Source organism: Dipodomys merriami, unplaced genomic scaffold (assembly GCF_024711535.1).
Source record: "Dipodomys merriami isolate MVZ:Mamm:240054 unplaced genomic scaffold, mDipMer1.0.p SCAF_5, whole genome shotgun sequence".
In the NCBI taxonomy this organism is placed as follows: domain Eukaryota; kingdom Metazoa; phylum Chordata; class Mammalia; order Rodentia; family Heteromyidae; genus Dipodomys; species Dipodomys merriami.
In genome coordinates this window covers 17,525,612-17,552,503 of record NW_027206068.1, presented here as the reverse complement: position 1 = coordinate 17,552,503, position 26,892 = coordinate 17,525,612, and the positions used below count along the sequence as shown (strand labels likewise).

Sequence of the window (26,892 nt, the reverse complement as noted above, 5' to 3'; positions counted from 1 at the left end):
AGGAGGAGGTAACAATGCTCGATAGGAAATATACTCATTACCTGACTCATGTAACTATAACCCCTCTGTATACTATTTTTTACAATAAAAAACATATATTTAATGAAAAAAAGACAACCTACTAGAGGCAGGACATGGACAAGAACTGAAAGTCTCAGCACCTAGCTTAGCACCCTGTCTGGTACCTCAAACCACCCTTTCCACTTGTGGAAGACAGTGGCCAAGTTCATAATCAAAAAGTTTTTAAGTTTTTTTCAAAGTAACATTTTAAACATCTAATATTCTTTTTCTTCACCCCAGGCTATCTAAAGTCTTTATATTTTAAGGTTGACACAAAGTCCAGGGAACACTGAAAATTCAGCTCCAGCCTCTCTCCCAGAAACAAGAAATGAGAGGTTTCTTGCCAACTTTGTGTAGGAAAGATTTCACCCTATGGAAAGACCCCCCCCCACCCCGACCACACACACACACCATAACAGAAGGAAGCAGTCCAATCGTGAATTTTGACACACGGCTACAAAGCTCCAAGAGCAATTCCATTGTTGGATACACCTAGAATTGCACAGGGAATTCTTCCCAGATGCTTAAATGCAGCAGTGGGGAGGTCTACAAGTTGCATGGTAGTAATTATTCTTATCCTTTTAGATAGTGTTTTCTTTGAAAGATGAATTTTGTATATACGTTATCATTCAAGTTCTCTGACAGAATGAATGGCAACTGCAATCTGTGTTTCCATTGGCTCTATTTATTGCAGAATATGCTTAGTCTGATAAATACTTCTTTAAATCACCATTCTCAACCTGAGCATGCCATTTTCCTTTACAAGAGCAAATGTTGGTAAAGGGTATCATTTAAAACAACTAGGAAACATATTATAGACTCAGATATTAAATAGTCAGAGATGATCATTCTACTGAACTACTACTGCAAATGGGCAGCTGTTTTCCCCTCAGCTCTTCCCCCCCCCACTGCCATTTTTGTTTGACAGAGTGTGTTGTTTGGCCTGAAGCCTGTAGTTTTATAAAACCATGGATTCCCTGATATTACATTAAACATTTCTAATCATTTAGTGTTTTACTTAGCCCTACACCATACAAGGTATAAATCTGGCTGTTTAAGAGGGTCTATGTGGGTTTTAGTCTTAAAATCCAATCAAACAATGGAAAAAATGGCCTGTAACTAATAAACTCTTACAGTAGGAAATGCGAACACAGGTAATAAAATGTGGGGCCACATGAAAGCTAATAGGAATTTTGGTTGACTTCCATTTGTATATGTAGTAAATAAGCTAATGTATCCTGGCTTTCTCTGAGGTCAGGGCATCTTTTCCATCTGAATTTCAGTCCTGAAGCGAGTTAGGAAGATCTAATACAACTGTCCCTTTTTTTTTTTTTGCAGATAAGGACAAAAAATGTGCCGTATTGAGCATGTCAAGGACACACATTTCCATGTTTACTTGTATTTCTCTTTAGTACTGAAGACATAGGGTGTGGAACTAGAAAAAAATGGCTCAGTTCCTCACTGTCTTCTGTCTACACACTAGTCTCCTCCCAGTACATTTCTGTCCTATACAGAGCTTTGCACTATGGCTGGTGCTGCCCTAGCAGTAGCCAGAAAATACCTGGGTACAAAAGACCAGGCTTCAGTTCTTTTTTCTCTGATTTACACTAAGGGAAAATAATTCTCCTACATGTTACAATGACAGAAAGGAACCCCAGGAGCCTGTCATCCTGATAAAGAGCAGAATGAGATAAATCCAATATCCAATACACACATCTCTACTGCATGCAGCAACTCCATCTGCTGTTCTAGAAAAACTCTGTTAAACAAATCTGCCTTACAATGACATCTGCTGGGTGTTTCTGGCACTGAATGGAAAGAAGCCAACAATCTGATGTGATGAGAGCAGCTCAAAAAGAAGCATGGTGTCAGGAATCAGTCTCTTAAAACTTTCAAACTGGAATCCCTGTTGTTAAAAAACATAAACTGGACCTCAGGTGAATAGATGCTCAACTAACATGGTGAACCCAAGATATGAAACAGCCCTCTAAGGCATTATATGTAATCCAGCTTTGAAGAGTTTCATCTAGAAAGCAATAGCTGAGACACATGATATTTATCTTAGAAACACTTACACTGAAGTTTCCCACTGCTGAAAACTTGTCATGTCCTCTCAAAATTATCAAAGTAATGAATGCTGTTATGCTTCATACTTAAGGGAGTGCTACTGTATGTTTGGGTCAAAGCTCTGAGAACTAGTGAAGAACATTTTCCTTCAGATCTTATATCTGAATTCTAGTAGATGGTGAGGCATTTTCCTTCAGATCTCATATCTGAATTCTAGTGGATGGTGAGGCCAACATCTGGAAAAGAAAGACCACCTTGGGAAGGAATCTTTCAGCAAGCTATTGTCATCTCTGTAGAGCTGCTTCCAAGGAGAGACAATGATGTCCAAATGAAGATGAACATTCATGTTCCCTGTTAGAACAAACAACCCTGGCATCTGTTCCTCCGTGGAGGAGCAGATACTTGAATGAAGGAAGAACTATAGAGGTTCATAGAAGAATTAGGAATACAAAAGATATTAAAACATGAGCAAGTCATAATTCCACTTAATTGCCCATTCACTTAAAACATGAGTATTATCTTGAGATGCAATTAAACTAATTAGTAGCACAAAGTCCAAACTCCAGCTGCTATTCAATCAAAAGTCGTTTATAAAAAAAGAGCTTTGTTGTTCATTAAGGAAAGCACTTATCATTATTCTTTTTGAAAGTCTGATAATCAAATTATCCTTCTTCTATTATTGCTCATAATAATAATTGAAGCCACTCTTTGCCATGTTATTAAAGAGAGATTTAAATCAAGAAGTTCCTGTGCTTAATAACATATATCTGTGAATTTCCAAAGAAAAATGGAAAAGAATTATTTAAAAGTAGGTAGGTTGTCTGAGAAAAAAAATCCCTTGGTCTATAAAAATAAACTCCATCACACAATCCTTTAGCTTCAAGAGCTGGCATTCTAGGTCTGTGATGTGCAGAGCTGACTACTTTCCAATCCATTTTCTGTTTAAGGACATAAAGAAATAGTATTAATCTAATAATGTCTGAAAACTTTGCTTCTAGCAAGGCTCCAGCTGTTCCCACAAAGCTGGCAAAGATGGATGAATATGATGGGCTGACATCTGATAATCCTTTCCTTTTCATAAATGGAACTCATTTTGAGGCAGGCCTCCACAAGAACCAACGTTGTGTCCAGCTCTATTCAGCATCATATTCCTAGCTGCTTTTCATAAACTGCCAACTGCATTCTCGAATTCCTCTGCTATTACCCAAGGTCAGATGCCCTCTCTTACTCTGCTTTCTGCTACAGCCTTACCTCCAACTTCTACCTGCACATTCTACCAAGATAGACATATCAGTACATCACACACAAACACATACACATGCATACACACACACACATATACACACACACATATACGCTGGTTTCTTGCAACGTCATGCTACTTGCCAGTTTGTCTGGTGTGATTTTGTAACCAATATTTCCTACTCTATTGTGCTTTGCTCTGTTTACACACTGTCTTACCAGCACAGAATTTGGGGTACCATCTTAATCATTTGTTTTTTTCCTTTCCTACCTGGAACGCTCTGCTTTACTCTCCAACTTGTTCATTTTCCATTTCTGCATCAAGATCTACTTCAAGCTTATCTGAAAACCTTTAAGTAATAAAGATCTCTTCTGCCCCTCTCAATAGGATTTATGAACATTACTAAATATCTGTTGGTCAAATACAAAACCTGATCATAGCACTGTGAAATGAGCAGTTGTAATTATCTTACATATTAATGTAATCTCTGTAAAGGCAATTGTCTTTCCATTAGCTCCAATCAGTCCTCTTCCTCATATAAGAATGGAGGTCAGAAACCTTCCTCAGGCTCTGACTTAGTAGGTTTGCAAAAAATAGTTAATGACCTTCTATGGATGAGGCTGATATCCACCCAACAGGACATTATTCTTTTTTTTGGGGGGGGGTCCGGTCGTGGGGCCTGAACTCTGGGCCTGAGCGCTGTCTCTCAGCTCTTCAGCTCAAGGCTAGTGCTCTACCACTTGAGCCACAGCGCCACTTCCAGCTTTTTTTTTCTTTTTGCTTATGTGGTACTGAGGAATCGAACCCAGGGCCTTGAGCATGCAAGGCAAGCGCTCTACCACTGAGCCACCTTCCCAGCCCCCAGGACATTATTCTTTTAAGGAAGATTCCTGCTGACTTTATTAACTAACCCACAAGTATACCAGCCCATGCAAAGTCAAAGAAACTAAAAACAATGGAAATTTAGATTGATCTGTAGATTAAATAAAGCAAAAATACTTTGCCTTAATGTTCCAGGTTCAGCAGACTCTAAACATGTGATCAAACAGTTTAGATTACTTTTTGGGTTGTCATAGTTATAATCTAGAAATTAGGACTAAAAGTCCCTTGACATGACTATATCCAGATTAATCTGGGGGGGGGGGGAGAAGCTAATATGGTGACCCACTAAAACAAAAGTAGGGCCTGAGAAAATTGAAATTCCAAGGTAAATGTTTTGAGCAGACAAGTTTAGAAGCATCTTCTAAGGCATTCCAAATCAACATTTATCATCCCTCTGTTGCTAGTTAGATCTTGCCTTAACACAGCTGCGCTATGAGCCTCAACTCAATTCCTTAGAGCTCACTCATCAGAGTTCTTCCCAACAGCAGTTGAGAAATCCATTTATAGAGCTCTAGTGACATGAAGACTTGGTTTGATTAGCTGATGATAGATAGTCTTTCATCTTGTTTATGGTCATCACAATGATTGCTTAACACACTCATTGTTATAGCATGTTGCTCTAAAATCTTTCTATTGGCCTGATTCTATTGTGTGTCCCATTCTTCTTGCCTAAAGAGAACCTAATATCCTTTCTGGACAGAAAATGAAAAGCAGATGAATGGTTAATTTTAAGTGTTCCATTGAGTAAATATCATATCCAGGAACTCATATTATGAACTATCCACTCTATGAATACCCCTAGAGACAGTTTTCTTTCAATTGCAAAAAAAAATCACCATTATAAAACATCCTTTTTTTAACTATAACACAGTAGATATTTTGATGAATATGAACCAAGAAGAAAAGGGCATATTTGCCAGTTGGGATTTTGCCCTTATTATCTAAAATTGGAAATGGAAAACTGCAGCCTTGATGAAAACATTGAAATTCCAGTAAGTAGAATTAGTCATACTTTTGTGTTCCAGGGTTAGATTTCAAACAGCAAGTAAAAGTTCCCTGAGCTACTAGTGGAAGCAAACATTCTCCGATGAAAATAATAAAGACTACATAGCCAAAATAAGAATGAGTAACATTTGACATTCAAAAGGCTGGAATCTCAAGTCACAGCACTCTCCCAGAGGACAAACTTCTCACCAAATAGTTGGCTCATTGTTCTATCTAGTTTCTTTGAAACAGCAAGCCTTTAAAATCTTTAGGGAGAAAGAAAATTAATTAATTTTTCTTAACAAAAAAAAACTTCTAGCTTAATTCTTCAGAGCCTGGGAACTGGTGCAGTCAAATAAAAAAATGACCTAGTGAGTTTTTTAATGTACAATGTCAGAGAAAGAGAGATAAGGATATATTACTGAGAGGCCTGGGAGCCCTCTAGGAGCCCCATTCACTCACTATGTATCCTGTGAATTCTTACTGCCATTGTTAATAAGGTCTCAATATTTGGGAGATAAAATTGGTATATCCTTTGTTGTTTTGTACATGATAGTTGCCACATTAACTGTAATAAATACTTTTATTTTATTTTTTTTGGGGGGGAGTCCGGTTGTGGGGCCTGAACTCTGGGCCTGGGCACTGTCCCTCAGCTCTTCAGCTCAAGGCTAGCACTCTACCACTTGAGCCACAGCGCCACTTCCGGCTTTTTTCTTTTTGCTTATGTGGTGCTGAGAAATCGAACCCAGGGCCTCAGGCATGCAAGGCAAGCACTCTACCACTGAGCAACCTTCCCAGCCCCTAAATACTTTTATTATAATCAGAAGAGCAAGTCAGTACAATGATGCATCAGGAATGAAAAACTCTATACTGTCATCTACATATTTCAGAAAGATATGAAAATGCAAGAGACAGAATGAAGTAGGGTAGAAAGTGAGAAGTCCTATATCTTCAAGTAAAGTAATAACATTTATAACATTTATATATTCCATACCTCTAATAATCTTTCATAGTTTTGGACTATAAAATAACCCTACAGCAGTGTTACAGCTTAAGTTAATGGCAGAATTGAGTGTTTATGTGATTTTCCTCTAAACCAGGAAATAGATGAAACTGGACCAGATGGGGGAGAATAATAAGGGGTGATACCAATCAAGATGTATCATACTCATAAACCCTTCTGTAAAACTACTTAAAGATAGTTTTTTGTTTGTTGTTGTTTTGCTGGTTGTGGGGCTTGAACTCTGGGCCTGGGTGCTGTCCTTCAGATCTTCAGCTCAAGGCTAGCACTCTACCACTTAAGCCACATCACCATTTCCTATTTTCTGGTGGTTAACTGGAGATAAGAGTCTCTCAGACTTTCATGCCTGGGATGGCTTTGAATGGTGATGGTCAGATCTCAGCCTCCTGAGTAGCTAGGATTACAGGTATGAGCCACAGATGCCAGGTATTTAAAGATAGTTTTTTTAAAGCAATTAAAAAAATTATGCACCAGAAATAATCCCTTTGATAGCTATCAAAATTTCATAACTCATATAGGAATTGCAATCTTCATTCTACTTTGGAATTCCTCCCCATTGGATGAGCAAAGTAATTAGCTCTTGATAAACCTTCGGCTGCTTCAATTTCCTTGCCCAGATCAAATGGCTTTTGTATACAGTCACAAAATCCATAAGGTCAAGAACTGATTGCCCAGCCATTAAATACTGTAACAATTTTAGAGGCTTTTCCTGGAGGACTCGCTGCTCCCACTGATGTTCAGTCTGGAACACACAGTTCTGCACAGACACAGTTTATGAGGGCTGCTCTAATGAAGTAACATACCCTGGGTGGTTTAATGAACACAGATCTATCCCCTCACTGATCTGGAAGCCACATGATTTAGTATTTGGCAGACTGTCAGGGATGGGTCTGTAATAAGAGGTTCTCCTGGGATTGTAGAAAGTCAACATCCCGCTGTGTTTCTTAACATTGTGCTAGCGATATACATATCTCTCTGGTCAAATTCCCATATCTACTAGGATATGAGTCACAGTGAATTAGGTTCACCATAATGAGCAGCTCTCTGTTTGATTATCTCCATACATGATCTCTCTAAGAAAATCACATACTGACATATAAGAGGTTAGGGTTTTAATGTTAAGAGTTTTAATCTGAGGGGAATAAAATTCAACCCTTGACAACCATTCACCCAATCTTATATGGCAAACTTTGCTGCCAGTAATGTCAGAGTGATTTATAGTCTGAGAAGCCAGGAGGCCAAATTCACTAGATTATGAGTCATCTTTTTGCAGAAAACTAATGAAATCACCCTCACAAGCAATCATTCTGTGATGCTAAGTGAAATTCATTGTAATCTGGTTATCAATAATACAGGGTTCATCTAAATGTATATGACATGTTGTCTGCTACACAATATTATGAAACAGTGAAACTAATACCCTTAACAGGTAATCATCTCAACAGGTAATATGATGGTAGATTTGTGTTTTCCTTCCTTCTTCTCTACTGAGTTGTTTACTAACCTTACTTTCTTCATATGTATATAAATTTTTTTAAAGTATATAATTTTATCAACCTCTATTATAGAACCCCAAATCCTCATTCTCTCCTGGATATCACAACCACAAAGTTGACAGCAAATAATATTCCATTTAGGTTGTTTTGTTTTGTTTTTTTGCAAGGAGCTCATCTACAGCCCAAATGAAAGATCCCAACTGAAGGCATAGAGAGTAGGTCACTGTGCTTGATTGCCTTTATGAGGATAAGGTTGAAATCTCTTGCAAACTTCTTGTCTTGCAACACAATTCCATTGAACCAAAGAGGAATGAACTACAAGCCAAATCAGAGAAATAGTCCAGATTGCCAAAGAAAGGTAGTTGAACCTAAGATCCTAAAGCCATACAGATGTACCATATTTTGTTTAAATGAACAAACTCAACGGAAGTATCAAGATTTCCAGGTACACAGGTCCAGACAGATGTCATCTGACACACGAAGCGTCTATACTTGAAAGATCTCATCCTAAAAGTACAGAATTGCCTCAACAAGAAGTTGGTTTCCTTGACTCATCCAGGTTAGAAATGTAGAAAATTGAATCATACTAACCATTTAGGGCAAAATTCATCAAACATTTATTCATTTCTTCTTGAATTAATTCAGCTCTTTCAAAAATTCTGTTTGAAGTCCCTCACATTCCCATGCCTTTGTGTTAGAGGTACATAAAGTCTATAGAAGTAGAGCTTTCAATATTTTTTGTCAATCATGAGGCTTGAACTTAGGGCCTGGGTGCTGTCCTTTAACTTTTTCACTCACAGCTAGCACTCTACCACTTAGAGCCACAGTACCACTTCCAGTTTTCTGGTAGTAAATTAGAGATAAGAGACTCACAGACTTTCTGGCCTTGGCTGGCTTTGACCTGTGATCCTCAGATCTCAACCACCTGAGTAGCTAGAATTACAGGTGTGAGCCACTAGCGCCCAGCAAGTTTTCAATATCGCATGAGAAAAAACACTATTATAAATGGGATTAACAAGGACTGAAGTTCACCTTCCCCTACAAACAGCTAAGAACAACAAAATACAGGAACTATTTTCAGACATTAGAAAACAGAGAACTGATTCCAAGGGAAGTGAAATACATGAAGTGAGTCCTCTGATTGTTCAGGCTTTTTGCCTAAATGCAATTCTTGGTTGCTGAGCATGAAGGGGAAAAACACAGTCTAACATCTCACAGAGGCGACAGAAATGATGTTTAAGATACCAGTCATTTGCATGACAGAATACCTGAGAAATTAGAGTTATCAGAAGAGCTGAAGAACTCTACATAGGAAAACACTGAGATATCAATGAATACTTGCTGAAGAGGTAGCCTTATGAGACAGGCCAAATAATAACTTTTGAGAAAAGGAAATGTACTGAGAAGTAGCCTTATGAGACAGGCCAAATAATAACTTTTGAGAAAAGGAAATGTACTGAGAAGTATAAACCACACACTAATTAGAGCTCACACATGCCAGTAAAATTTAAGTTCCCATAAGTGAAAATACAAAGACCCATAGATTACATGGTCACAAAAAGCAAAAAGAGTGGACTTACATTAACCCAAAAGACTTCTATGATCTCAAAAACATTTTTAAAAAGGTTTAAACAGATGACTATGGTCCACAGCCTGATCTAAATAAAAAGTATTCAATATGGAGAGAAAGAGAAAATATGTAATGAGGCAAAACCAAGAAACAATAGCGGCAACAGAAACAAATGAAACTATTATAACTGAAAATAAAATATCACTAAATAAAATTACTAGCAACTGAGAAACTGCAGAAGAAAATCCAGTGACTTTGAAAATGGCAGTAGGAACTATCCAGAGTAAAGCACAGAGAGAAAACACTAGCAGAGACCCAGAGGTAGGATGAGATAATTATGCACTAAGATAACTCTGATGCAAGTATAACTGCAGTCCCAAAAGGAACAGAAAGAGAGCAAAAGCAATACTGAAATTAAAAAATATTCAAAGTGTATCCAAAGTTGATTTTTAAAAAATACTTATAAACCCATAGTTTTAAAGAGTTCAGCAAATCCCAAGCAGGAAAAATACAAAGAAAACCACACCAAAGGTGGTTTGGCTAAAGAATAATGTAATCAAAGTTGTTCAAAGCCAGTAGTAAAAAGTTCAAGAAAAAGAAAACAGCCAAAGGGAAAGAGTCATAGCAAATACAGAACACAAGGACAAGAACAATGCAGACCCCTACTTAGAATCTATATTAGCCAGAAAAGAGGACACAGCATCCTAAGATGCTCAATGAAAGAATAAACAAATTTCCACAGGGTTCAAGCAACAACAAGTGGAGCTACAACAAACTTCAAAACATCTGATCATGAAAGGATATAACAGATTAAAAAGGAAATCAATAACATTAAGGGAAAAGTGTTTGCAAATTGTAGTTTGCATATTGTAGTTCCTCAAAAAGTTAAAAACAAAGCTAACATGTGATTCAGTATTCTCATTTCTTGGTACATATACAAAAGAATTGAAAGCAGTATCTCCAAGAAATATTTGCTTATACCATGTTCATTAAAACACTAATCACAATAACCAGAAGGTAGAAGAATTCACACATCTACCCATGGACAAATGGATAAATGAAATATGGTATATATGTACAATAATACCATGAAAGAAAGGAAATCACATCACATGGTTCCAACATGGAGGAACTGAAGGAGATTGTGCTAAATGAAATAAGTCACTCAAAAAAGAACAATGATTCTATGGCAACACTTCTGCAAGGTATATAGTCAATTTGGTAAAAGTAAAAAATAGAATGGTGGGTACCAGGGACTAAAAGAAGGAAGTCTACTAGTGGGTACAGAGTTTCCCTTTCTCAAGATGAAAATATTCGAAAGGTCAATTTCACTGTAAATGTACTTAAAATTACTGAATTATGTGCATGAAGATAACTCTACCAACTAACCTGCCCCACAGGAAAGGACATTCTTCAATCAGAAGGAGCATTATACCACATGAAATTCTGAGTCCACACAAAGAAAAGAAAAGAGGCAGAAATATTAAGTACATGAGTTAATGTTAATGATTCTTATTTCTAATTTTTAATATTTTAAAAAGAACTGGATAAACATAAACAACTGTATCTTAACCATATGTGGAAATAAAATGATGACTTCTTTCCAAAAGTTGGGTGTGGTGACTCACATCTAGTTAGTTGGTAAGCTGGGATCAAAAGGATCACCGTTTGAAGCTGGCCCAGACAAAAAGTTCACATGACACCATCTCAACCAGTAAAAACCTAGACATAGTAGCACAGGCCAATCATCTCTGCTATACAGAAAGTGTAAGTAGGAGGATCACAGTCTAGGCAGACCCAGGAAAAAGCATTATCTTATTTTTAAAAATAACAAAAACAAAAATTGCTGAGATCATGACTTGATTGGCAGAGCACCTGCCTGATGCAGGATCTCAAATTCAAACCCCAATAACACTAAAAAATATATGGAAGGTAGAAAAATGTATACATATATTATGTGTGAAGTTATAAAATGTTATATGATTGTCAAATATGGTCCTGAAGCTTGAACTCGGGGCCTGAGCGTTGTCCCTGGGCTATTTTTTCCCAAGGCTAGTGCTCTACCACTTGAGTAACAGCTCCCCTTCTCATGGACTGTCCTGCCGGGGCTAGCTTTGAACTATAATCCTTAAATCTCAGTCTCTTGTGTAGCTAGGATTATACACAGGAGCCACTGGAACCAGCTAAGAATGAATATTTTAAATCTCAGAATAAATTTTGAAAATATAAATTTTCAGAAATAATAGATCAAAAGTTGAGATAAAAAATAAATCCCCCCAAAAATCTCAGTTAATCCAAGGCAAGTAAAGCAAAACAAACGCTAAAACCAGGGGGGGGTTGGGGGGGCGGGGAGAGGCTGGGAAGGGATGTGAAGGGTAAACAAAGGAGGAGTCTGCAATGCTTGATAAGAAATGTACTCATTATCTTGCCCATGTAATTGTAACCCCTCTGTACAGTATGTTCACAAAAAATAAAACTTAAAATTAAAATAAAAAAACGCTAAAACCAAACATGAGAAATGAGTAAATGGTATATATTAAAAAAATAGCACAATGGTATAATTATATTGTAAATTGAACTAAATATAAATGTTCTGAACACTTCAATTAAATGACAGAGATTGTCCAACTAGTTTAAAAAAATTTCCTTTAATTATATGATGCCAAGAAACTACTTATTTAAAATACAATGACATAGCCACACCTAGTAGTTCATCCCTGTAGTCTAGCACTCTGGACACTGAAGCAGGAGGATCACATAGCAACATAGAAAGATACCGTCTCAAGAAATAATTAAAATGTGTATGTATGTGTAAATACTATAAACAGTATAAAGTAAAACCACAGTAGAATAGAAGAGCTATCATGAAAAAATCCACTCCTGAGAATTTCTGTCAAAATTACAATGGCCATCAATATCTCCCATTGGGCAAATATCACCTGCTTCTGTTTACTTCTACCATGAGGAAGCATGGCCCTGACCCTAAACTCTCATTCTAGCTCTTGGTAAACTTCACTTAGATCCAGACTTCATTCCATCAAGGTCCTATGAGGCCACTCAGCTTTTAACAGAGCCACATGCTTTCCCAGTTAAACACAGAACCAACTCCACACATTGTTCACACTCACCACATGTTCCTAAACTATCTTTTCTTTTGAAGATACAGTAATTGAGCTCTAGGTCAAAAACCATGTGGTTTTATTCCAAGGAAAATCTAAGTGCTGCCATACTTCATAAAAACAGCTACTGAAGGAATTTGTTTGACTCCTCCACAAAGAGACACATGGGAGGCAGAAGGATTCTATCTATTCTCCACAGCACTGCTCGATTTTTCCACACAGGGAACCAACATGACACACTCTAAAGCCAAACTTTTCATATTCTTGTGTCCATATAGGTGATCATAATGTACTTGTACCTGTGTAGCACTCTATATGTTTCTAGAATAATTTCATCCCTCTGTGTTTCTTCTAGTATTAGATACTAGATTACAATTTCATCTCTACTGTTCCTGTTCTAACATTATTTCTTGCCAAGTGTGTAAAGCAACTTTCAAAATCACTTGGAATAATCCTGCCTCCTGGTACACACACCTTTGTGCAAGGCCTTCCCCTCGAGTGTGTAATGACTCATGCTCTTAGCTAATAGATTGTAGCAAATCAGTGTGATGTCTCTTCTGAAATTAGGTTTTAAAAAACTGCTCTGTATCTCCCCTCTTCCCCTTCTCCCTTTCTCTACCTTTCTGTTTTTCTCTCCTCATTCCAATCTAATTTGTTTGCTTGTTTGCTTGCTCTCTTAATATAACATGTGGTAAAATACCCTATGGAAAGGTCCATTCAACCAGGTGCTGTCATTTTGGATCAATATTTAAGAAGAAAACAAAGATCTCAGATAACCATAAGGATGAACTTCCTTGTAATTGAGCTTGAATGTAAATCCTCTTCCCCCAATTGAGCCTTGCAATAACTACAGCCTTGAAGGTTGACCTTGATTGTAATCTTATGAGAGACCTGATTCTAAAGGGCCAATAAGCCTAGCCCAGCATCTTGACCCACAGACATGGGTCAAGATAACATGTGCCTATTGATTCAAGCTACTAGATTTGGGTAACTTGTTACACAGAATAGGTAGCTATGATGATGCTTTTAAATAGGTATACTTACATCTACTCTTGCCTTCCCAAAGTGCACCCAGACTTCAGCTTCTAAACAAATCTGATCAAAACCTAAATTCAAAATCTTGCAATGTCTCTCTCTTCTTTCAGAGTAAAATATCAAAGTCCTTGAAATACCTAAAAGATCCTACAATTTCTATTGTTCTGCTCTCAGATCCTTTCATTCAATTACATTCTAACCCAGAATAGGCTTTTTCAAAGTTCATCAGTACTGCATGTGATCACACACTGGCCTTTGCCTTATTTCCTATTCTTTAAAATGCTTTCCTCACGAGATATCCATACACCTAATTCCATTGCTTCTTTGCAAGCATGTACCTGACCTATAGAGTAAATTGTTAGACTTTCTTTTTCCCCAATTAATTTTTCTTTATTCATAGATTATATCACCCTCTGATTTGTTACTTATTTTATGTCTTAATAGTCTTTTTTCTAAAACCAAATCTAGACTGTAAAAGAGAAGAGATCTTTATCCCTCCCTTTGTGTTCAGTTTATTAACACAAAACTAAATAAACTACCATAGGAAGAGTATATTCTGGTTCAAAATTAGATCATACTTACTATGATCTCCTTTCCAAGGAACCAAAACTATCAAGAAATCAGAATGTCAGAATTAAAGAGGAAAAGAAGGCATAAAAAATAAGAACACATCTTATTGTACATATTAAGCAAACTCACAAACATGCATATGGAAAAATGTCACAAAAAGGATATTTGCTAGTCGAAAGCATTTCCTACAACAGCATGCTCTCTTGTTATGTGAATGTAGGATACAGTCCTGGGGCATCCTTTACATTTATCAGAACTTTACTGTTAAGCAACAGTTCCATTTCTTTGTTCACTTTTATGGGTTTATGTCATACCTTAATCATTTCTTAGCCACAGAAGCAGGATTCAGCTTGCCAAGGGCCCACAAATAAAGACCTCCTTTATTCTGCATACTTCCTTTTTAGTTGAAAGGCTTTTCCTCAGCTGTGGTTAGTAACCTCATTCCCAAGGCAATCTGAGTACAAGTGAGGGTGGCTAGGTTACCTGCAGCATGCAAAGAGCGGTAATCCCTTAGTGAGTCCACTAATAGGCTGCAAAGCTCAAGAGTTCCAACTGAAGAACGCCTTTGATGCTTGGATCCTGCCCTTCTAGCTCTGCCTTTACCTCCTGCTCCTTCCTTCCTATACAGGTACACTACTTTGCTCCCTGCCCCCACCCCTCCCTCTCGTTATTCTTTTTCAAAGCTGCCTAGGACTCTCCTACAACTTCACAGTTGTATGGCATTAAGAGTGAATAAATTGAATGTCTTATGCCTAACATTGTAAAGCTGATCCAAATGGTTTCTGGGCCCCAACCACAATAACTCAACACATGAACATTCACAGGCACACAAACACACACACACATACATATACAGACATGCATATACCCTCAGAACAAGTGACATAAACAAGGCTGGCTCCCAGAGACAGCTACTTACTTATTCAGGGCATTAAATAAATCCAACAGGACTCAATGACATCCACACTTCAGGGTCAAACAACTGTGAGGCCTCTGATGAGATCCAGGAGGTTTTGCAAGCTCTGCAGATACCACTGGCTCATCTGGATCACATCAAAGGAATTAGTCACTTGGATATGTGGGAAGATCTGCCCTAGAGACTCTGACTCCTTGTATCCAGATCAGCTCCCGCCCCCAGCAGCATACTTAAAGATGAGGGAAAGGTAGAGTAGAAGATGAAGAAGGGGGTCGTAAGATGGTGGCAGCTCACACAACATCCTTAAGAACTATAGATCTCACTAATCACCTACTTAAGAAGCAGACTGTCCGTATAATTCATGTAGACCTTGCTCTTCCTTTGATGGCCACAGCCCTGTGCTAGGAGTAACAACCTTTGGGCTGAACATTCATCTACTCCAAAAGGTATTTTTGAGCTCCTCAGATGTGTTTACAAACAGCAGGAAATAAGAAAGGCAATATTCCAGTTTAACAGCCTGACACAATAAAGGGTAGAGGCAAGTACCAAACTGCTGGACCTTTAGCCAATTTCTTGGCATGGATAGTTCAACTCTTAACTGCGTAGACTTTCTTAAAGAAGTTTCACCTTTGCAGAAACATATTGCTTTGAAATATGGATATATCCAATTTAATATTTTCTCAGATACAAAAAGAGAATACTGTGTATGTTCCCTCATAGGAAAAGAGAGCCACATGTACAACCATGCTCACTGCAGCACAGTTCACCATAGTCAAGGAATGGAGTCAGCCCAGATGCCCCTTAATGGATGAATGGATCAAGAAAATGCCATATACATACACAACAGAATTTTACTGATCCGTTAAAAAAGAATGATATTGGGGCTGGGAAGGTGGTAGAGTACTTGTCTTGCATGATATTGGGGCTGGGAAGGTGGTAGAGTACTTGCCTTGCATGCATGAGGCCCTGGGTTTGATTCCTCAGCACCACATAAGCAGAAAAATCCAGAAATGGCATTGTGGCTCAAGTGGTAGAGTGCTAGCCTTGAGCTGAAGAGCTGAGGGACAACACCCAGACCCAGAGTTCAGGCCCCACAACTGACAAAAAAAAAAAAAAAGAATGATATTGTATCATTTTCGAAGAAAATGGAAGGATCAAGGAAAAAAATCATGTCAAGTGAAGTCAGACCCAGAGAGACAAATGATATTCATTCTATCTCATATGTGGAAGCTGAATTAATTTATAAATATATAAGTAAACACTTTTGAGTGGTATGCAAGTGTGCACAAGTGTATAAATCAAAATACAATAGGTTCAAGGGAGAAAGCAAACTGTAATTTATTAGAAAAGCTAAATCAGAGCCCAACAAAATAAACATCAGGACAAAGGTACCAGAAGGGTAGGAGTCCTGGAGTAGACAAATGAAGAGAGGAAGGAAGGCAGTCATAAAATTGAATCCATGTCTTACAAAATTAAGAAAATTGAGGTAGAGTTGGGAGGGATGAGAATGAATGCTGAAAGGAGTAACATTGGTCAAGAGGCATTATATCCATAAATTGCTTTATTGAATGGTAACTGCTGTATCCAACTACTTAAAGATAATAAAAAAATTTAGAACAAAGAAAAGAAAAGATGGGCCAGGTAACAGTGGCTTATGCCTGTAATCCTAGTTACTCAGAAGGCTGAGCTCTGAGGATTATAGTTTAAAGCTAGCCCAGGCAGAAAGCCAGTGAAACTCTTATCTCCTATTAATTAAACACAAGAAAAGTTGCAAGTGGAGCTGTGGCTTAAGTGGTGGAGTGCTATCTTTGAGCAAAAGAGCTCAGGGATAGCACCCAGACCCTGAGATAAAGTACCAGGACAGAGGGAGGGAGGGAGAGAGAGAGAAAGAGAATGGGAGAGAGAAGGGAGGAAGGGAGGAAAAGAAAAGAATAAAAGGAAAAGAAAAGATGGTAAAATATCATGTTTTCAGAAGACTCCAACTCTTCCTACCAAGTTTTCTAGAGTTTCAAAATCAGTGCATTTTATAAGTCCATTGGTAAGAAAAGAGAATTGAGTAAAATGGAATACTGAATAAATTCTGTACAAGAAAAATGAAAAAGAGGAGCTGAGAAGGTGGCTCTGTGGTAGAGTGCTTGCCTTACATGCATGAGGTCAGTAGCACATAAGCAGAAAAAGTTGGAAGTGGCGCTGTGGCTCAAGTGGTAGAGTACTAGCCTTGATCTGAAGAGCTGAGGGACAGCACCCAGGCCCAGAGTTCAGACCCACGACCAACCAAAAACAGAGAAAAGAAAAATGAAAAAGATGTGTGTGTGTGTGTGTGTGTGTGTGTGTGTGTGTGTGTGTGTGTATGTGTGTGTGTGTGCATATATATATATATATATACAGAGAGAGAGAGAGAGAGAGAAAGAGAGAGAGAGAGAGAGAGAGAGAGAGAGAGAGAGAGAGAGAGAGAGAGAGAGAGAGAGAGAGAGAGAGATAAATGCTGGAACCACTGTGCAAGTTTGAATTCATGTATCTCTCAATTTCCAGTGGTGTAACTGTGGAAAAATTCAATTTCCCTAAGCTTAATTTTATCATCTGTATAATGGAGATTAAAATATTATCTCTAGGAGCTGGTGTATCAAGTCAAATTAAAGTATTTTAGAATATTTTCAGGCATATAAACACCCAATATAAGTGTCAGATACAATTGTTACTATCTGAAGTCACTGCTACACTTGGTGACAACAGAGAATGAAACACCATCAATAAGTGGGCTAAAGACTTAAAGAGCAATTTCTCTGAAGAGGAAATAAGAATGGCCAATAGACACATAAAAGAAATGCAAATCAAAACAACATTGAGATTCCATCTCACCCCAGTTAGAATAGCTAGAATCAAGAAACCTAGTAACAACAGATGCTGGAGAGGTTGTGGCCAAAAGGGAACCCTACTGCATTGTTGGTGGGAGTATAAACTTGGTCAACTACACTGGAAAGCAGTATGGAGGTTCCTCAAAAGACTCCACATAGAGCTCCCCTATGACCCAGCAATCCTACTTTTGGGCATTTACCCAAATGATCACAAACAAGACTATACTAAACTACCAACACAACTATGTTTATCACAGCATTATTTACCATAGCTAAGATATGGAACCAACCCAGATGCCCCTCAGTAGATGAATTGATCAAGAAAATGTGATATATATATATATATATATATATATATATATATATATATATATATATATATATATTCAAAATGGAATTCCATGCCTCCATCAGAAAAAATGGCACCACACCATTTGTTAGGAAATGGAAAGACTTGGAAAAAATTATATTAAATGAAGTAAGCCAGACCCAAAGAAACACAGATCCCATGGTTTCCCTTATTTGCAATAACTAGTATGTGTCTAGGACAAGCAGAAAAGGTCAAAAGCTATGCACATATGACCATATAAGATGATGCTAAGTGAAATGAACCCCAAGATAGGGATACAAGAAGTTTTATCTTTGTTGCTGTTGTTTTTAATGTACTATGTGATTTTTTTTGTTTCTTTGTATGTTCTTCCCCCATGGTATAACCCTTGTTGTCACTGTATTTGATTCCACTGCCCTGCATCTTGTATATACATTTTTTTCCAATTTGAGGAGGGGAAGGGAAATAACAAAGTGCTAAAACATGGATACCCATTGTAGACCCATTGTAACAATGAGATGTACAAGACACTATGTTGAAAAATGAACTTTACAACTTGGCAGGGAGGGAGGAGTTGGGAGGTGGGATGAAAAGGATGATGGAAGAAAAACAAAGGAGGGAGTAACAATGCTTGGTAAGAAATGTACTCATTACCTAACTCATGTAACTGTAACCTTTCTGTACAATATCTTTACAGTAATATAAAGACAAATAATTTAAAAAGTCAGACAATTTTGAATAATAAAGTTAGAAGTAATGAAATGAAACTACACTGAAGACAAAAGAAGAGAAATAAGATTAAGACAAAGTGCTTATTGTTTTCTAACACAGTAAGCCCCTAACCTTAAAAAGAATTTAAAAAAAAAAGAAAATTAGTCCCTCTTTTCATGTAGAAGTACCTGTCTAGCCAACTAGCAATAGCTCACACCTATAATCCTAGCTAAGCTGAGATTCAGAGGATTATGGTTTGAAACAAACCTAGATAGAAAAGTTTTTGAGGTTCTACCTCCAAAATTAACTAGCAAAAAGTAGGACTGGAGGCATGACATCAATGATAAGTACCAGCCAAGTAAGACCAAGGTCCTGAGTTCAAACCCTGGTTGCTGTTTTGAAAATTACCTAGAAACTCCTGAAAGCTGAATCTTCCTTATTTATTGTTTCTGAAAACACCGTTATTAGTTTACAACTGCACCAAGTAGGAAATTACTAATTTTCCAACCCACAAATAAGTCATATCAAAGATGTAACAAAAAAATTAGAATCCATGAGTATCAGTTACCCACACAGCCACACACTTGTGTTATGCACCCTTGCACACTCATGAGAGGGTAGTGTTGCCCTGACTTTGCAAGAAATAGCAAGTTTAAGTCACTGAGGGAAACCAATGGAAGGATGTTACCAATATGTCTCCTTGCCCTTATCAATCTAATCTTCAGAGAAAACTTTAAAATTACTTCAAACAGGGAATTCATTATTCAGTGGAACCCCTGCAAGCCAAGAGACTTCCCAACCAGAGTTTTATTTCCTCTCATCACCTGCTGTTTGTGCTTAGTTTGTTGAAAGCCATTATCATGTCTGCTGTGATGGACAATTGAGGTGCTTTGTGGCCACACGTGGAAAGTATTATAAATCCACATCAAATGTCAATGTGGTTTCCCTTCAGTAGAAACCAATGTCATTTCCCTAAAATCACACCATGTTCACTCTGTGGGCAGATGAGATCGAAGTCTATAGAGATCTCTCTCTGAAAATAAAAATCCTTACATATGCACAGGAAGGGAATATTTAGTCCTTTCATTGTACTTTGTCACCAACAAACAAGTACAAATTAAGAAAGAATGAACTGATTTGCAATAATTTCTTGCTTCAAAGAGATGGTTTTGTTTTACCATGCAAGAACAAGAAAAATCCTCAATACTTGCTAAAAAACTGAGAACTCAAAAGGCTTTGGGGTTTGGGGCCAATGTAGATTCACAAGGCCCATCCCTCCAAAGGGTCCTGTACTCAGTTTGAATGCTCTTCACTCTTGAATTTCCCAGTATACTCAGCTTAGAAATTGTTCAGGGGATACAAAGCCCCAGGTCACAAGCAATCCTGACTCCTGCACATACACACACACACACACACACACACACACACACACAACCACATACACAGACATACACATACTACACACACACATACACACACACACACACACACACACACCACATCTTAAGGGTAGGTCCTCTAAATGCTCTGGACCAGTTTCCCCTCCTGTTTTTCTGCACAAGTATATGGCTACCCTTCCCTCCACTAGGAGCCATTGGATCAAGACCACTGAAAGACTCCTGTATTCTACCATCCTGCTCCACCCAGGAAGTGCCTAGGCACAATTGGCTGGGGAGAGGATCCCAATCAGACCCCATCACTTCCCCAGCTCCCCTCCCCAGCATGTGGCCTAAAATGGACATGGCACTGGCAGGACCACCATGCATTAGGCAAGTGACTCTGCCAGAGAGAGCTAGCTTCTCACCTCAAGGCTGAAGTGCTCTTGGGAATTGCTATCACAGGAGTTCATGGACTGTGAGAAACTGAGATTACCTGAACCAAAGTTCTGGGCAACTGGTTGCTATCCACATGTTCTGGAACTTCTGAGGGTCTATAACCAAAGAATATAAGTTTAAAAGGAATACCATCAGGACAGGAGCCAGGCACCCGTGGATCAATCACATCTATAATCCTAACTACTCAAGAGGCTGAGACCTAAAGGATCATAGTTTAAAAGCCAGCTTAAGCAGAAAAGTCCATGAAACTCCATCTCCCATTAATGAGCAAAATGAAGTGTTGAAATTACGGTTCAAATGATATAGTATCAGCCTTGAACAAGTAAACTGAGCAAGAGGCCAAGGCCCTCACTTCAAGCCCTGGTATCAACAGAGAGAGAGAGAGAGAGAGACAGACAGACAGACAGACAGACAGACAGACAGACAGACAGACAGACAGAGACAGAGAGAGTCCATCATTCAGAGAAGTCTCAGGTAAAACCAAGGCACAGTGGAGAATGTCATTGCTTGATCCTAAGCCAAGACCCAAGACTCTAAAGCAGGCTCTTCACATTCCATGTACATGTCTTCCCAGCCACCATGCAGCAAATGAGTTTCACAGCCCACAATATGGAAACCCTTGATACTGAAATGATGTCCACAGAGGCCATAGAACTACCACAGACTGAGCTCCTTTAAAATCATGTCAGCTACCTCCATATAATAGTAACAAGGACAATACCAAGGACAGTGAAGTGCTAAATATATATATATATATATATATATATATATATATATATATAATGAACAGATACCTATAAGGCAGCATTACTGATGCTATCCCCCACCCTCCTACCTCACCCCCACCTCCTGGAATTGCCTATCCAGTGACAGATGGAAGTAAATCCACAGTGGGCCTGGGGATAAAGGAAAGGGGTGGACAGTACTCAGGGAAGGGGTAGTAGAAGCTCACCTTCAAGACTGCATGTTCTTTCTTTAATGTTGTATTTTAATAGATTCAATTATGTGCATTTGATGCTCCACTGAAGAACTGATGTGTTTAAGGAAAACAGTGGCTTGTTACCAAAATACTGCAGGTAAATGCATTTCTCATGAAAAAGGCTGTTTTTAAGATTTGGGCATCCCCTGACCTAACCTAGTTTGTAAATTATGTTTCTATGTTTTAACATGCATTTAAGAATTTCATTCTACTTCTCCTAGTAACTAGTTGTTTCACATTAATCAACACCCCCATTTCCACACACACACACAGTTTTATAAAGATCTGATCATCAAGATAATAAGAACTCAGCAATATTAATTTTCCATTTTAACTGAGCCTGCTATATGCATAGATCTCTTTTTATGAACATACAATATAGAACTGTGAGAAAATATTCATGTCCACTGTCCCTTCCAGGACTGGTTTGCACTCTCAGAACTTTACAGCTAGACCTCTTGGGACCATCCCGTCCAGACCAAGAAGCAACACCACATCAGTGGATCTCATGTTTTTTCACAACATGACTGTCACCTGGACTTCTAAATTTATGTCTTTCCACATTCTCCTGGACTCTCTAAACTCCACCAGATCAATCACACAAAGATCTCTTAGACTGCCACTTCTTCCAACTCAGCTTGGCATGCCTTCTTTTTGCTCTCTTCTGCTTCCTACTTATCCTTCAAAACAGAGAAAACATTATTTTGACAATTTTGACTCTGCCTTACTCTAGGAAGAGTTTTTTTTTTTTCTTTTTCTACAGAGATAAACCCTTTTCCAAGGGAACTGTCTTGAAGCCATAGATGAATTCTGGGTCTTCCTTACCAGCTTAGGGAAGTCCTTAACCTGACTGATATTCAGTTACCCCCACTATTGATAAAATAATAACTCAGAACTTGCAGTTCTTAGAAATGATAAGAACACAAGAATTCAGTAAACTGTATTCACACAGATTAGAAAAATTGTAATAATTACAACAGGGTGCTGAGCCTTTCTCATTCACAAGCCAAGCATTGGGAGAACTAGTCTCTCAGTTATTGAGACTCAACTAGAGTTTTCCTCTCCCAAGCATGACTCCCAGGTCTGGCTGATATCTCCAACATTACTTCTTCTTCTTGTCCTTTCGATCAGAAGTACTAGAACTTCCACACATGATTTACCACTTCCTGTTTTTTGATATTTTCCTCTCTTTGTAAAAAAAAAATGTGTGTGATACTGGGGCTTAAACTCAAGCCCTGAACACTGGCCCTTAGTTTTTTTCCACTCAAGGACAGAGCTCTACTATTTGAGCCACAGCTTTTCTTGTGGCTTTTGGTGGTTAATTGGAAATTAGAGTAGAATTTTTCAAATTTTCCAGCCTTTGAACCATGATCCTCAGATCTCAGCCTCCAAGTAGCTAGGATTTCAGTGTAAGGTCACCAGTGCCCATGTGTTTTGACTTTTTCAAAATCATCTTTTTCTCACCATAGGAGCTATGGTATCAGGGGAAAACAATCACTGAGCATTAAAAGAACTCAACCACAAATAGTGCTGGAACTATGAAACTGCCCTATGAAACTATGAGCACTCCATCCTGGGCATGATATATGCCATGACTCACTATTTACAAGGACAAATCAGACCTTAAGGCCAGGCTCCTATTTCAGTGTTGCTGAGAAACTCAAGGGCAGTATCAGGAACCCTATAGCAAGTGTTGTATAAATCAGTACTTTTAAACTTCTTAACTTCCTAAGAAGTCAATGGAGAAAAGTGTTGTAAATTCATTACTAATTATAAAGCACTAGAGTTTTTGAATAATAGGCATTTTAAAATAAAACAGTATACATTTTCTTTATCTGTTTATCCACTGGTGGGTACCTAGGATGGTTCTATAATCTGGCCATTGTGAATTAGAAGTATGAAGTTAATTCATTTGCTGGAAAATAGATGTATCTGGAAATCATCATGTTAAGTGAAATAAATCAGAACCAAAAAGACCTGTATCACTTCCTTTCACTCATTTGAGTAAGCTTGGGAAAAATAGAAGACAACACAAATATCAAGGTCATGGAAATAAAGGGAGATTATTAAGAGAGATAAAAGGGAAAGGGACACCCTTACTGCATACAACCTTCTATATGCCACTTAAAACATACTTCCAGTCACACTGAACCCTGCTCAAAACCCCTATAACCTTTCTTTTGATGAGTGGATTTATATTTAGATACTTTTCAACTAAGTGACCATATAAGGAAGCCAGTATTTGATTTGTTTTCTGCTCTACTTTCTGAATCGCCCTACTTAATTTAAAAAAAAGAAAATAAATATATAGACAAATAGAAGGATATTGTTTAAAAACTAGTAGTGTTATTCATTTATGATTACCACTAATGTTTTTAAATTTAATTTTGTCAAGGTGATGTACTGAGGGGTTACAGTTACATATATTGTCTTGTGAGTATCATTGTTGCATTGGTTCACCCTTTTTCTCACAATTTTGTTGTTCCCTTTCCTTTCTCTAATTCAGATAAATGTATGTACAATACACAGGGTACCAAAATCAAATACAGTAACAACAAAGGGCTAAACAATAAGGAAAAAAGAAATAAAAAGGAAATAACTTCATATAGTACACTAAAAACAACAGAAAAAAGAAAAACCTGTTGTTTCCATATCTTGGAGTGCATTTTGCTTAGCATCATCTTATAAGGTCATATGTACATAGCTATTGAGTTATTGTGATCCTCTGTTTTCAAGAAAAGAGTGGAGTCATAGCTACTTCCTAAAGAATTATTTGAAGGATAATGCTGTTCACAAACTTCAATTTATATGTGTGGCCTGGCCCAAAAACAGGGTGAGAACCATTTATTTAACCCATATTTGTCACTTCTATGTTGCTGCAAATAATTCCATATTTGTGCCCTTCCTAGCCAGACAGCAAGCATCACAGAACAAGAACTACATTTGAATTAAATAATCCCAGCTTAGACCTATTGTGTTAGGGGAAAAATTATATGAGAAACTTCTATTAATCATTCTTGATTAGGATAGCACATATGCATTGAGATATGAAGAAATGCAAAGTAGTTCATTTATAAACAGAGCTAAATGAAAAGGGGAAGAATTTCTCAATCATGTTACCAAAACCTACAAACACAAACTGCTTTTGTATAATTATGGCAGCTTTCAGGCTGCCAAGAAAGAATTCTCATTTTAGTGAGTTTACCAATCTGGAAGAAATTAGATTGTTGAAATATTCTAGTGATTACCTTGATTTAGAACTTAAGGTGACAGCAAATGCTTCTCAGTAAGCCAGGAATTCTGGAGAGAATTGAGTCAAGTAGCAACAGGCTTCATTCATCTAGGTAGAGGCCTAGAGCAGAGAATTCAAAGACAGAATAATTATTTGCAAGTAAATTTTACTTGCCTTCATTTCATCTCAAGTGTATTTAGGGTATAGATTGGAGACTATGTACTTTGTTTAATGAAAAGTTTAAAAATACAGAATAAGCACAAGAATGCTTAAGATTTTTTTATTCCTAACAAGACAGAAAAGGGTGAGCAATCTGGCTTTACACTTATGAGGGCAGGCACTCAGAAACAGAAGTCTTTAGTCCATAGTCTTAAAAAAAAAAAAAATCAGACAAGCCTCTAGAAACCTGTCCAAAATAAAAGCTTTATCTTTTATGCCTTTGAAGTGAACAGAAATAAAAGTTAAATCTCAAGATACACAAGGCAGGAAATTGCCAGTACTGCAAAGAAAGCTGGATGTTGGTAACTCATGCATATAATTGTAGCTAATGTGGAAGTTGTGACCTGGATAACAGGTCAAAACCACCCCAGGCAGAAAAATCTATGAGACTTCTGTCTCCAAACTAGCCAGCAAAAACAAAACAAGACAAAAAGGCTGGAAGTTTGGCTCAAATGGCAGAGCACTAGTCAAGCAATGGCCAAGCACAAGGCCCTGAGTTCACACATCAGTACCACCAAAGGAAAAATTAAATAAAAATATAATCTAGGAAAAAAAGGAGTTAAATGATTTAATTCCAGACTCATTTCCCAATGTCACAGCCTTCTGTTTTGATTATAGCATAATTTACATGCTAGCTGGTTGACTATATGAAAGATTGAGGATACAACCTTGAACTTTTGTGACACTTAAAAGTGTAAATGCAGTGATATGTCACGTAAATGTTAAATCTTTCTTCCTTTCTAAAAGCTCTGTCAGTGGCAGCTCATCTAGCAAAGTGAAAATATTGAAAAATTACTGAAAAATAATTATAATTCTTAGGGGAACCGCTATTTAATTCTTAATTCAATTTCACACAGACTTTATAGAAGAGCCAAAGGCTGTTCATTGGAAAGACAGACTGCTTCATTTTCCTGGAAAGAAACTGGTTTCCCCACCAAGGACAGACTTGGACTGGGAAGACAGAAACAGCATGGAGACATGACTTATGACCTCCGGGGAGGGAGACAATCCATTGAGGCACAGTGAAAGGTGGACAAAAGTTTACTTACACTCTTGACACCAGAAAGGGGTCCTGAGATCACCTTGTCCTGAGCTAGATCCCCAGAACCAAGAGCAGCCTCAACCTCCAAGCCTCCAAGCCTCCCACAGGCAGTCCTGACCCCCTGACCTTTGTTAGTTGGTCTGCAAACCTCCAAGCCTCAGACCTCCAGAAGGGAAGGCTTTTCCCTTTCTTCTCTTCCTCCTCTGCAGGCCTCTCCACTCTGCACAGGCCTGGCCTGCCAGTGGGCTCCGGGAGGCGCCTCTCCACAGGCCTCTGCCCCGCATGGCCCCTCGCGAAGCCGGGCCTCCAAGGCGCGCTGGCCCTCTCAGGCCTGCCCTGCTCCGGCAGGCTTTCTCCTCCCCTCCCCGCAGTCACTAACTCCCCAACGGTTCTTCCCCTCACCTCCCTCTAACCTCGCCTCTCCTCAGGACTGTCCGCTTTCCTCCGGACTCCTCTCTCCTCAGGAGACTCCCGGATTTTCCCTTACTCCCCCTAACGGCTCCTCCAGCCTCTGGTTTCTCTCCTCCCTCCCCCCACCTTGGAGCAGGCAGCCTATATATACCTAGATAGGCTGCGCCCCTCCCCACTAACGGTTTCAAACCGCCACTCATGCTCCTCCCCCAAGCTGCCCACCGTCCAATCACTTCCTGACAGCTCATCATGTGGGGCTCGACGCCCCGCCCGCTTTCGGCGGCAAGGCACGCCCCTCTGGCGGCGCCCGGTGGGGC

At 38.4% G+C, this 26,892-nt stretch overlaps 1 pseudogene; it reads right to left on the bottom strand.

Moving 5' to 3' along the window:
• Positions 1-26,661, bottom strand: part of LOC138810013 (ferritin heavy chain pseudogene) — a 79,796-nt pseudogene extending 53,135 nt beyond the window's left edge.
• Positions 26,662-26,892: the final 231 nt, after the last annotated feature.